Source organism: Passer domesticus, chromosome 14 (genome assembly GCF_036417665.1).
Source record: "Passer domesticus isolate bPasDom1 chromosome 14, bPasDom1.hap1, whole genome shotgun sequence".
Taxonomy (NCBI): Eukaryota; Metazoa; Chordata; class Aves; order Passeriformes; family Passeridae; genus Passer; species Passer domesticus.
This window is the reverse complement of record NC_087487.1, coordinates 1,487,442-1,500,740: the sequence shown is the minus strand read 5'-3', so window position 1 is coordinate 1,500,740 and position 13,299 is coordinate 1,487,442. Positions and strand designations below refer to the sequence as shown.

General features: G+C 48.6%; 1 long non-coding RNA gene across 15 annotated transcripts in view; it reads right to left on the bottom strand.

Annotated features, from left to right (window-relative positions):
• LOC135280610 (uncharacterized) overlaps positions 1–13,299 on the bottom strand; it is a 70,476-nt gene that overhangs the window by 54,109 nt on the left and 3,068 nt on the right. For 5 of the 15 annotated variants that reach the window (XR_010347477.1, XR_010347485.1, XR_010347484.1 and 2 more), the window contains one exon: positions 12,533–12,627. This is a non-coding gene — a long non-coding RNA (uncharacterized LOC135280610). The other 10 variants (XR_010347482.1, XR_010347478.1, XR_010347491.1 and 7 more) reach the window with 10 other exon arrangements.

The window sequence follows — 13,299 nt, the reverse complement described above, 5'->3', positions numbered from 1 at the left end:
ATGGCTGGAAGTCACCCGGGCTTGTGACCATGGGAACCTTTGTAAGGGCCATTAGTGAGGGCACAGACACAGGCAGGGCTCTGTGAGTTGCCAGACAGGACCCACGTGTCCCTGGGAGTCTGTAGGCTGGCAGCTATTTAGCAGACACACATGGAGACCTGAAATAAACTTCAGCTGGGAATAGGCTGCTTCCAGTGGCATCTGCAGGGATCTGCTGCAGGAACAGCTTGGCGGGCACTGCCCGTGGGAGCAGTGCTGTGCCACTGTGTTGTGCCTGGGCCCCAGGCAAGCAGCAGTTTGTGGGATTTCTGTGCAACAATTCCTGTCCAGAGACACTGTGTCAGCCCTCCTGGTGCATAACTCACTGGAGCTCTCACTCTGAGCAGCTCCAGGTCGAGCTCCATGACTGCATTCTCATGGGCTCTTTACCCCTGTGTTGAAAAGAAGGACTAGGAGACAAGAAAGTGGACAAGCTGCCTCACTGCAGCCCCTTCACAGTGGGGTCTGTTGCCCTCCTGCTGCAGCCCCTTGCACCCCCTGCCCAAACACCCATCTGTGCTCTCTGCCTGCTCCCAGAGCCCTCTGCACCATGCCCTGCTCTCCATGTCACTGCTCCTCCCCGGAACAGCTGCAGCACAATATGCTCCACAGCTTGTCAAGGGGGATGGGAGGAGGAGCAGCAAGATAGAAATAAATAAAATAAAATAAAATACGTCTCACTTAATCCTTTTATCACTCTACTTCTTTCAGTCATTTACAGAGATAATAATCGCCCAACTCTGCAGGAAGCACTGATGGAAGCAAGCACAGGAATCTCATGGCAGCACCCTACTCCCTCATCTGCTGTCACTTGGGTGAGAGGAAAAAACAAATCTTTAGAGAGGGCAGCCCAAGAGTTAGTCCCAGTGGGGCAGGCTGGCAGGTGAGCAGGATTGGGGTCAGCAGGACATGGAAAAGGGAAAAAAATCGGAAGTAGAAGAGAATCAGAAGCAAAGCTATAGAAGGAGGGGAAATGCAGAGAGGGAGCAAGCTAAAACAGCACCAAAGGAACAGCAAAAACTGGCACCGAGGAGCAGAGTGAGAGAGGGAAGAGGTGACAGAGCACACGTCACTCTAAAGCCTGTCAGTAAAATGCTGCTTTCCTTGGAGATGGAGCAAAGGTCAAACCACTGCTCCATGCCAGGGTCTGGGAGCCCTGCCCAGGGCTCCTGCCTGCTCTGCCCCAGGGCATGGGAATGGATGCCCTGCTGTGCCTCCAGCAGGGCCAACTCCAGGGCACGGACCAGGCATCCTGATGGCCACCAGGGTCTGCTGCATTCAGCAAGGAGTGGAGAGAAGAATGTCCCTCTGGGCAAGGGAATCACAGCAGGTTCCTCCTGGGGAAAGTGGGCTTTGAGCTGGCCTAAAGCCACCCAGTCATGGCAGCAGGCAGAGTCAGAATGTCACCTCTTAGCATGTGGAGACTCAATGCTCCCACATAAAATGGCAGCTGTCTCTTCCAGTAAACAGATGCCTTTGTGGCTTTAAAGGGCACTGGATCAAGGTCATCTTTTCCTGAGGTTTAGCCATCTCTTTCCTTTCCCTTCACATTTGCTAATATGGTACATCAGTCAGCTGGCTCTTCAACACATCTCTTGCAGTCACATCGATTCACACATTGATTTGTTTAAGTGCAGCACCAAATGCAATCCCATTCTTCATGTGTTCTTCCCACCTTGGGGAGTCCCCAGCAGACCCCAAAGGTGCCTGTCCCCATGAAGAGCCCCCAGCCTCTGGGTGCCAGCCAGGCCTGCAGCACCCAGGAGAAAGGAACCTCTATCCAGGAAACATCAGGTACCTCAGGTGTGATTTTTAATTTCCTGCAGTACTAAGATCTACAGTGCAATACCAGGAAAACAAGTTATTTTATCTGCCTTGGCTTTAATCTGCCATAAACTGTCACCATGGCAAGGCTTAGGGAGCTGTGTGTACAAGGGCTGCTCATGCTTGGAAGGAAGATCCCTTTGTGCAGATCACTGGCTCCTGCCCAGGCTTCCCAAGCATCAGCTGGGCTGTGGGGAAGCTGCCTCTGGCTTCTCTCCAAGGGGAAAACCTTCCCAGGAGGGCCAGGCTGAGACTTCCCAGGCAATCCTTGCTGAACATGTGGGTTTCAGCCTCTTCACTTCCTTCAGGGCCCTTCCATGAGCCCAGTCAACTGCAAGCCTGAGGGGCAGTGGCCCCTCCACATGTCCTGAACAGATCTTTGTGCATCAACAGTGTTTTCTAAGCAAAAAACGCCAGTGGTTCCTTCTGCCTGTCCCCACACAGAGAGGCAGAGCCCCAGGAGAGTGACAGGAGAAAACAGAGCTGCTTATTCCAATGTGCTCCTGCATGAGAGCATTGTCAGTGCTGAGAACATTCCATGGAACCAAAGAACAGCTGAAAACAAAGCAAAAAACAAATCCCCAGAGAACAGCTTTCCTCCTCCTGACAAGGACATTCAGTTCATCTCCAAATGTCACCCCTGCCTCAGCCCTCAGGTCCCTTGGGCTGCTGATTTCATTCCCTAGCTCTGTGAGGAGGCTGTACAGATGGGTTTGGGGAGGAAGTGGCAGGGGAAGCTGCCCTGGCTGGCTCTGTCCCCTGCCCAGCACACTGCCTGCCCTGGCTTTAGCTCCCATGCCAGGGCAGTGACACACAGCCATGCTGTGCTTTCCCCATGCACTTCCAGGGGATCCTCATAAAATCTGACCTTCATGCTGCAAACCTGTGACTGATTGCTGAGTAAGTAATTCCTCCTGGGTGATTTAGCAGGCACTGTCCACAGAGCTGCAGTTTGTCTGGATTAGAAGAAGAATTCATCAGGCAGCAGCATGGCCCAGCTGCCTGTCTGCTCTCATTCCCACCTCCAGAGCCATCCCTGCCCCCAGCAGTCCCACCCTCCTTCTCCCCAAACAGCCCTGGGCTGCGAGGAGGGGCAGGACTCAAGCAGGGAAAGAGGTGCTGGGGCTGCCTCTGCTCTTCCCCTGTCACAGAGCTCTCAGGGCCAGCTCTGCAGTAAGGGGAATATTATCTCTCCATGCTGCTGTTAATCTCTTTATGGCATCATTTGACCCTTTCTAACATCCATTGATTTTTGAACTATCCTTTATAGCAACGCTTTAGATCCCTTTGGTCTAAATTACTAAACATCAGTGCCCAGGGCAAAACATGGGAACAAATAAAGCAATAGGGAAGAGTCCATTCAGTAACTGTGATTTCCCTGGTGCTTTTGGGGCCCTTTCTCCCTCCTTCACTGCCCCTCAGCCTCCTGTCTGTGGGCACCCTAGGGTTGCTCCTTCCCTGCCAGCACCCAGAGACACCTGAAGCACCTGAGGCTGCCCCAGCTGTGCTCTGGGAAGAGGAAGGGTGTGTATGGCACACCTGGCAGCAGGTGCTGAGCCCACCTGGCTCCATCTCACATTCTCCAGCTCTCCTGAGCCCACCTGGCTCCATCTCAGATTCTCCAGCTCTGCACTTCCCCAGGCACTGTCACTCTCAGGTTCTGCCTTTTGCCACCTGTCTCTAAACTCACACTGCCTGAAGTCACACACAAGAAGCTCCAGGCCAAGCCTTGCTAAAGCAGCCTAATAGGGCAACTCAACAAGACGTGAAGGCTTCTCCTTTTAATTTACTGGATAAATTACTTTTTCTTCCAGATTAATATGTTTTAATTTATTTCTGTTTTCCTGTGCTCAGCCCTGGTCCAGCAGAGACTGTCTCCTTGCCTCATACTTGCTACTTGTCCAAATGAAATACTGAGGTATATTGTCTACTATTATGGTAAAATACACAATATATCACACTGATGCATTCTGTGAGTATGACATAAAAATGACAAATGTGCTCTGGTCAAACACTAAAATGTATTCATCCTGCATTAGTGCAAAATTAATATTAATACGCTAGAAAATGGCTTGGATGATGAGGGTTTTGTGTCATATTAGAGAGGACACTTCATTCCTTCCTCATTTTTTAGACAGCATCAGCCCTTAGTGCTGACAGGAGCCCCAGGATATCTACCACAGGAATATTTTCACAGAACTCCAGCCAGGACCACAGAGGATGAAATGCTTGGACACAACACAGACCTGAGTCCCACAGAACAGGTTTAGAAGGCCAAAGTGGTACCAAAATTAAAATGGTGCCCACCTTCTCTCTGCTGCAGATGCTTCATGATTTATCCCTGTATATTATCATCCCCTCCCTCAATGTCTTCAGTCACTGACCGTGTCTAAAACCACCATGAGGGAGGAGTGGGATCCATCCCCATGGGTGGAGGGATCAGTTCATCACATTTGGATTTGGCTGGATTCCCCTGCTGAGTGCAAGTCTGTGTCAGATTTTCATAATTACTGCCCTCCTCCATGCGGTGTGGTAGAATAGCTGGTGAGTGAAATGCTGAGGATAATATACTTTACAATTAGGCCATTTAATTATTCCATTGTGTGATTTCCATAACCACAGGCATATCTCTGCAAATTTATTGACCACGTACAACAAAATATACCAAGTGAAGAGGAAAAGCAGCAGTTTTAATGTATCAAACATAAAAAATTATTTCCTCATCTCTCATTTGAAAGTCTCAAGCTCTGAAAGTGGCTCCAGCTAAGGTCTGCACACTGTGATTAATTGCCCTGCCAGTACCATATACATACATACCATACACATATTACGTGAGCAAGACAAAGTGGGGAGAGGTGAGGGACGTTTTCACCTTATCTAACCATATCTTAGGTAATGCTTTCTTACACAATAGCTTAGTTGCTGCATCTTTGCCAGATTTCCTAGAATCAACCCCCCCACAAGCCAGGCTTTCCCAATGCCAGCAGCTGAGCACAGCTCACCATGGCTTCATTTGCTGCCAGAGGATGAGCAATTCCAGGCCAGGTCTACCACATCCATTTCTCTCCCTCTGGCCAGGGCTTCAAGGGAAGATGAAACAAATAAGTGCTTTATCATTATGGGTACAAAATTGCAAAGCCAGGAAGGCTCCAGAAATGCAGACTTTCAACTGCATGGGCTCCCAGTGCAGTCCCCTTTGCCCCCCTGCCCACAAACCCTCCCGCACAGCCACGAGTTACTGAGCAAAAAAGCCTCCAGAGAGGCCTCAGAGGAACAGTCTGTACCCTGCCTTTCATCTGCAGAGCACGGGCTTTTCTACAGTGCCATCAATACAGGATGGAGGAGGAATCGTTAGATGAGGCACTTCCATCAATATCTCTGAGAGGAACAGGTGACATGAAAAAAGGTGAACCTGAGACCTCTTCAGACTGGAGACAAAGAAATTACAAGGTTCTTTTCTTTTCGATGGGTTAGCATTTTGGTTTATATCTATATCTATACCTAATTTATACACCTAGAAATGGAGCATCCATTTTTCCTTTGTAAATAGGAAGTGGAGGCTGAAAGCTACAACCTTTGCCTAGAAGACTAAATGGCCTTTGGAACAGGCTGATAAGTGATAAAAACAACCTGCAAAAGCATGTATCCTTGCATCATTTAAGATGACCTTTTAGAAGGGAGATACAGGAAAAGGGGAAGAAAATGAAAAGAGAAAAGGAAAAAATGCTGGGGGAAAAAAATTTTAAAACCAAACATCCGCTGTTGGCATTAGAAGCAGCTGCTACTAGAACAAGAAAATAAAAATAAAAATAAAATGAGATTCGACATTTTATTTCCCCCATCAAACAATATATCCCAGCTAATGGCAGTAGAATAAAAATTTACCCAATGCAGCCTGCGAGAGAGGCAAGAGAGGAAGAGGAGAGAACAAGGTAGAGGGAGGGGAGAAAGGTTATTATAAATGTGTCAAGCTTGTTTATGGCCCTTTATCAGCAAGTGCAGTGGGAAGAGAGAGGCACCGTTAGTGCATTTTAAAAGTGTTTGGCAGCTTTGGTTGGCAATGTAAATAATCTTTATAGTCAGGAGCATTTATGTTTCAGGAACAGGCAGGCACGTGCCACCTGTGCCGACAGATTTTTGAAGGACCTTCTGACAGTCCTGCTGCGCTCTCCCCCCTGGCTCTGCGACATGGGTGCTTCATCTGCAGGTCTGAAACCACCTCTGAAGGAAAAGGCTGCACTGGGAGTATCAAGGGATTGAGGGGAGGACTTGAAAATCACGGAAAACACATCCATCAGGGTCAGGTGCTTGGCTGGTTCACCTGAGCCAGGGCAGCTGGGCTCCATTCTAGTGATGTTGTACAAATCTGCAGGACAGCAGCTCTGATGCTCCATGTGGTCAGAAGACCACAGCTCTGCCCAAACTGCAGCCCCCAGGGAGCAGGGTGCAGCAGTGGGGGGATCATTCCAGTAGAGGATCTGGTCACCCCTTCTCCTGCTTCTCCCAGTTTCTACTACAATTAATGAAAGTAATAGGCAAATCCCTGTCATTTATTTACATGGAAAACATATTATCAGGAATACCCGTGCCCTGAAGGGAGCTGACATCTCATTTTTCATGGGCAGGATGGGGAGGGAGAGCCCTGAAGAGCAGCAGTGGCAGAGATAAACCAGGAGACTGCCATGAACACGGAGACAAAGGAGGACACCGTGGTGCCTCTCCCTGCTGCTGCAAGGGAGATTCACGCTCTGCAGATTAATTCTGAAGCAGTGTTTAACACATCTCCCTTTGGGGATGAAGGATTTGCCCTGCGTTTCAATGAGACATTCAAAATCACACTCATCACTCTCGGAAATGGCTCTTAGTTAAATTGTCACCTCTCAAGCAGGAAGGCACAGCCGGGAGATGCTCAGCCTGGGAGGAGGATGGGGCTGCAGGGCCACGGCAGGGCTGGGCTGGCAGCAGCTGGCAGAGCAGCACAGGGCCTTGAACCACAAAGGTGAGCAGCTTGAGCCAAGGACTCAAAGCACAGACAGCTTGTGGGATGGCCACGGGGCTGGCAGGGAGCTGGGGCATGAAGTGGGTGTGTGGCTGCCAGTCTGTGGAGCAGAGGAAAAGAGAAACATCTGGGAAGGGGTAATGGCCAGAGGACAAGGTTTTCCTTCTTGTGTGGGAAATTCAGCGTGGCCAAGCTAAGCCTGCTCTTTCTCTGATCTCATCTTGGATGCCTTCACCTTCCCTGTTTATTTCCTGCCCTTCCTGATAGACCAAAGGAAGCCAAAACTCAGAGAGAACATGCAGCTTTGCTGCTCTTGTGCATCCTGGATGACAGAGCCAGCAGAGGAGAAGTGGAGCAGACCAGAAGGGTCAGCAGATGAGTGATACCAAAGGCCCAAAGCTCCCATGTCCCTCAGTCCACGCTGCAGTGTCCAGCACACATCCACAGGGTGTGATGAACAGCCTTGGGAACGTCTCCATCAGCACAGAAGGGCAGAGCAGATGCAGTGACAGCACTGGCTTTGCTGCTTTTGCTGTAAATCCACTTTGAGCTGCAGGGGTGGAGCCGAGCCACAAGGCTGGGGGTCTCCATTCCAGTACACCTGGCTGTAGGACAGTAATCAGAGCAATTCCTCTCCCACGGGTCTCCAGAGCTGCCAACTGATGAGTGACAACTCCCATTGCTACGACCTGAGGACATCTGAACAAACATCCAAAGGCCTCTTTTACCCTCTTACTGATCTTGAGAGTATTCACATCTGCTGTATGAAAAGGTGTAACTGCATTCAATCTAAGGCATAAGAGAAAAAGGTAGAATTTTATGAACTCAGCACACCAGCACTTTCCAGGAAGCCCTGGAACACTGTCCAACCTGTGTTCCCCTCCTGAGAAGGAGCCAGCAAATTCAGTTTCCATGTGCAGCCAGGTACCTGGAAATCGTCATATAAAGGAATTTAAATGTAGATGTGTGATATTTACTGCAAAGCACGGCCTGTACGCAGAAAGGGGCAGGAATGCTTGAGCAGGAGGCGTAAATGACTATTGCAGGTAGAAAACCCACTGCAATTCATGCATCACACAAATGGTTGTGTATATTAAAGCAATGAGGACAAAGGGTATTGATTTAGCACAAGTATCAAGAGTCCCAGGTGCTAAAACCTGAAGAAATACAAACTGTGCTGGGCAGAATAACAACAAAACGAAATGATAAAAGGATATGAGTGTTTGAAAAGACGCTTTGGACGGGCTATAAATTCTAATAATCCATATTTCTCGAAAGCAGCAGCTATTGACTCAAAAACAAAAGAGCAGGCATTGTAATGTAACAAATGTCAGACGGGATAGCAGCAGGAATTCAATTTGCTCTGGCCATAGATCAACTTGAAACTTAATGTAATGGCACATAGTTAAAGCTGCACCCTCACTTAATGGCTATTACCAGTCCTGGGTGGGTTTTCCAGCAAGCATAAAGCAGTGAGTAATTGGCCCCGCTCTGCCTGCATCACTGCTAATGAAAAAAACCATGCTCAAGCCTGGCAGCAGTGGGATAAGGGGAAAGCAGGGAACCCTGGCAGAAGCAGCACCAGAGCTGCCAAGAGCCTGCCCTGCCAGGATCCCTTGAAAGAGTTTCAGGAGAGACCTCCTGGACTTCAGCTGACCAGCATCTCTTTTGCAGAAGGGTCAGATCCTCGAGGCAGCAGTCAGACATCCTTGTTAGCTTCCTAAATGAGCAGCACTCAGCCTGCTGAAGAAGAGCAGAGAGACCCTGGCAGTGCTCCCTGCCCTGCCCTAAGCATGGAGTGTTTGGGGCTGCTCGGGCATGGCCTCTGCAGTCAGCCAATTAGAGCCACTGTAATTAGTGCTCTTCCGTGACTGGCTGCAAACATGGAGTTCAACACCAAACAGATTTCCCGTCCCACAGTTCCTGTGGCTGCTGCAGTGAAGAAGAGAAGTGTCAGAATCACTGAGAATATGCTCTGGCCATATGCTAGAGGGAAGAGACACTGAATGGAGGGGGAGGCAGTGGGAAAGAGGAGCAGGATGGGTGTGGGACACAAACCTTTGTAGCAAGGAACTGCAGAATTGCAGAATGGCTTGGGTTGGAAGGGACCTTAAAGATCATCCAATTCCAACCCCCCTGCCATGGTCAGGGACATTTTTCACTCGATCAGGTTGCTCAGAGCTCCATTCAGTCTAGCCTTGAATGCTTCAAGGGATGGGGCATCCACAACTTCTTTGAGGAGCCTGTTTCAATGCCCCACCCCCCCAACAACAAAAATTTCTCCTAATATCTAATCTAAACCTACTCTCTTTTAATTTCAATCCATTCCCCCTTGTCCTGTCACTCCAGGCTCTTATAGCCAAAGTCCCTCTCTGAATTTCTTGGAGCTCCTTCAGGTACTGGAAGGCTGCAATTAGGTCACTCCTGAGTCTTCTCCAGGCTGAACAATCCCAATTCTCACAGCTTTTTCACATAGGAAAGGTGCTCCATCCCTCTGATCGTGTGCAGGCCTCCTCTGGAGTCACTCCAACAAGTCAATGCCCTTCCGGTGCTGGGAACCCCAATGTGAAGCATCCAAAGCAATTGGGGAGGGCAAAGATGTGAAATTGTCCTGATCACTCCACTGCAGATAGGCAGGACTGCTCCCAACAGGCACATTAGACTTCTAACCAAGAGTAAAGCTTGCAAAATGTTAACTTTCCAGGGATCTGCCACTCCAAATTTCAGGACACAGTTTTGGAACAATCGAAAATAAATCAGCCCCTGGGAGAAACTCTCAGGTTTGTCATTGAGCCTCACACATGGCACAAAGAGGCTCTGGAAGGTCAGAGTTGTGTGAACCTCCCTGCAGCACAAACACAACCAATTTTATTCCGTATCATTAAATATGGAACTGCGGCCTTTGACTTAGCTCTTTGAATGCTCCTCAGGAGGCTATTTAAATACCTTCCACAGCCTTTTATTAAAGCAGTAAAGATACTCAGAACTTGTGACTCAGCTCTGCCTCCTCATTTAGCATGAACCATACCTAGAACTTGCCAAGGTGCCCAGGTATTGGTGTCTCTGGGTCTGGACTGAAGGCACTTGAGATGGTAGCTCATGTTCGGACTCAGGTGTTTATTATTTCTTATCAGTGAAACAGCCTCACAACCATGAGTTCAGCAGCTTTTCATTAGAAGGCACAAAATGGCTAACAATCTCTTGTTACAAGATCTTTTAAGACTAAACTATCCAATTAAGAAAGGACACCTAGATTATTTTCCCTTTAAACCCAATCACTGATCCCTCAAAGGCTCCAATGTAGACTTTTCTGTCCAATTACAAAGCATCACCCAAACCCATGAAGAAGGAAGAAGAAGGTGAAGAACAACCTGCCTCCACCCTAAAACCTCTATCTTTCTTCATATTTATTTCTATATTCTAAAACCTCAAACTCTTAAGTTTTCCACCCTGTGATATTGAACAATTCTAACCAACTACACACCCATAATTCCAGGGCTATCAATCAATTCTGGAAGCCTTCTCCACAGCCTCAGGTCAAATGCAGTGCTCTCTTGTGGGTCTGTGCCTTTAAGCACAGAAAGTTTAAAATTCTCAGCATCCAGGGTTCCAACACCCAAGGGTGGCAGGGATTACCCCAAGTAAAAGTTGGCAAGCAGTGCTTTGGGTGGCATGACTGGCGTTCCTTGTGCTGCAGCACCGGGAGGCGTTGGTGGGGTTTCAGCACAGAAGAGCTGCTGAGCTGTGGGAAGCCCGGCACAGGCTTCCTGGGAGCCCAGCTGCTCTCCCTGGGAACAGGAGGTGCCTGTTTTGCTAAGAAGTTCCCAGCTTCTATCCCTGGGTGAGGACACAGCCCAAACACCCAACCCAAAACCCAACAAGAACAAGGTCAAGCAAGAGCCCAGCTCTCAGTTACCCTTGTCCTTGGTGTTCAGTGCACACAGGAGGTCAGGAGCAGATTTGGTGTTGACCAGAGAGCTGATGAGAGCAAATGGAGTCCTGGAAGCTGAGTGTGCTCATGGAAACCAGACCTTCTGAGTGAGAAGCTGGAAGGGGGAAGGGATGTTGTACAAATCCACAGTCCAGATTAAATCTCATCTTTAAGCCCTGAGTTCCAGTAACTGTATCTGCTTTAATGCCCACAGGCCTTGCTTTCCTCAGTAATCTCAGTCATCAGTCTCCCGTGACTGACAACAGCAGGAATGAATCTCTTTTGAAGCTGACAAAACTCACTCTGAACTGATTTTCTCTTGAGCTCTGTTTATCTGAGACCGAGACTGAAGAAAGCAGCTCTGAAGCAATCACAGCCTCCATTCACCCCAGATCTGCACTGATGCAGCCACAGCCACCAAGTGTGGCCAAGGCCAGTCTTGGCAAGTGCAACACCCACCAGAAGCAGTCCTGCTCATTTTCTGTCCCCCAGGCCCCTTCCCCTCTAGAAGCCAAGGCTGTGTTGACACATCTTGGCTGATTCCCAAGAGACCTGGGGCAGGCTGCCTGGCAGAGAGGGGACCCCAGCCTGACTCACAACAAAACAGCTGAAAATATTCTGGGCGTCTGTTTACAGCCCCATAAAGATTTTATGCAGTGCATTTAGCCTCATATCTCCGCATTCATCGTGTTAAATGCTGAACATTTTACTTTAATACCACACTGGCTACAAGCAGGAATACTTAATGTCAGTAAATAAGAAGTAATCACATTTTCTCAGTGAATGGATCAAAAATGGCCACTGGGAGAGTTAACCTTCTGAAGTCAATAGCCAGGAGCCCTTGGTGGATTTTCCAGCAAACTGTGGACCCTGTGGGCCATCTCCAGGAAAACAAAATAATTAGAAAAATAATGGTATAAATAATAAAGCTTATGCATCTTTTAATTGAGGAACTGGTCTGTAAATTGGGCACAGCACACTCATGCCCAAAAGCCAGTATTATACATTCAAATGCAGGCAATGGAGGGAAAGAGGGACAGAAGCAGACGGACTAAGACTCTGCATTTGTGAATAAAATCTACCGGAAAAGCACATTAGAGCTCCTTGGAAACTGGAGCATTTCATGGAGAAACACACACACACACAGAAGAGGAGCTTCTCAAGTGAGCCCAGATTATCACAGCAGACTCTCAGGCACGGCTCCTGCAGATCTCTAACCAGCCCTGCCTGGGCTTTGGGCACACTTCTATCTACCTGGAAACCCCAGGCTCCAGCAGCAGCTAAATTCCCCTGGATGCAATCACTCCTTCCTGAGGTGGGCACGTGGCCAGCTCACAGCACCACACTGCAGCCTTGGGCCCACGTGCCCACTGAGGAGGGGCTCAATGTCTCATGAGATAGCAGCTTCAGTGTGGCAGCAGATTAGCAATATATTAATTATGGTTGAGCTATCTCAATTGAAATGATGCTTAACAAGTCATCCCAATGAGGAAGGTCAAAATCTAACTGAATATCTCATGGCTTTACCTTAACTCACCTTGCCATGCTGACAGGCTGCCCAGAGCAGCTGTGGCTGCCCTGTGCCTGGAAGTGTCCAAGGGCAAGAGGGACAGGGCTTGGGGCAACCTGGGCTAGAGGAAGGGGGGTTGGACTGGATGATCTCTGAAGTCCCTCCCATCCAAACCATTCTATGATAGGTTCACATTAGATATCTGTATTATATGATTTTCTGAACTCACCTCTCCTCCACTCCATGCCTCTGAGCTTCTCTCTGTTTCAACCTTCTCATGTAAAATTGCCCCTTCCTTGTTTCTCTCCAACATTTTGTCATTATCTACCAACCAGAAGACCAGTTTAACTCCTTTGCATCTCAATTTAACCACACTCTCAATCTGTCACTCAACTGTCAGCAGTAATGTTAGAAACAACACTTCAACACCTTTCACACCACATCACTCCTATACAAGCTCTCCTAAGTGTGAACTATTGGCTTCTCTGGGTACCTGGGTGCACCACTCTGGTCTGAATCTAGGCCTTGGCTATAGAAAAGACCCCCACAAAGGGGTCTGATCTCCAGGTTACTCTTTCAAGGGCACAGGTGGTGCTGATACCAGCAAGCCTGATGCACATTGCAGCAGAACTTCGTGTCCAGCAGATGAGAAGGGTGGGGTAGGCAGAGATGATGCCTAGTAGAGGATAGTACATGTCCCTACCCAAAACATCCTTCCCAGCTTGTTAGATCCTAAAAACACAAAGATACTTACATAAAGCTTCTTCAAGGCTCAAGCCCCACTGAATTGCTCCTGAAAACTTCATCTGCAGCTCTGGCAGCCCAGACTAGCATGGCTGATTCACAGCTGTGTTCTACAGCTTTCCCAGTCACAGAGGGGCTGGGAATTAGGTTGTGGGGATAGGAGGTGGGAAGCTCATTTGCTTTCTCCACCTCAGCCTCTTTTTCTCTCTTGATAAGCTGCCTACAGGAAAACAGCAACTTTGAGGCTGACAG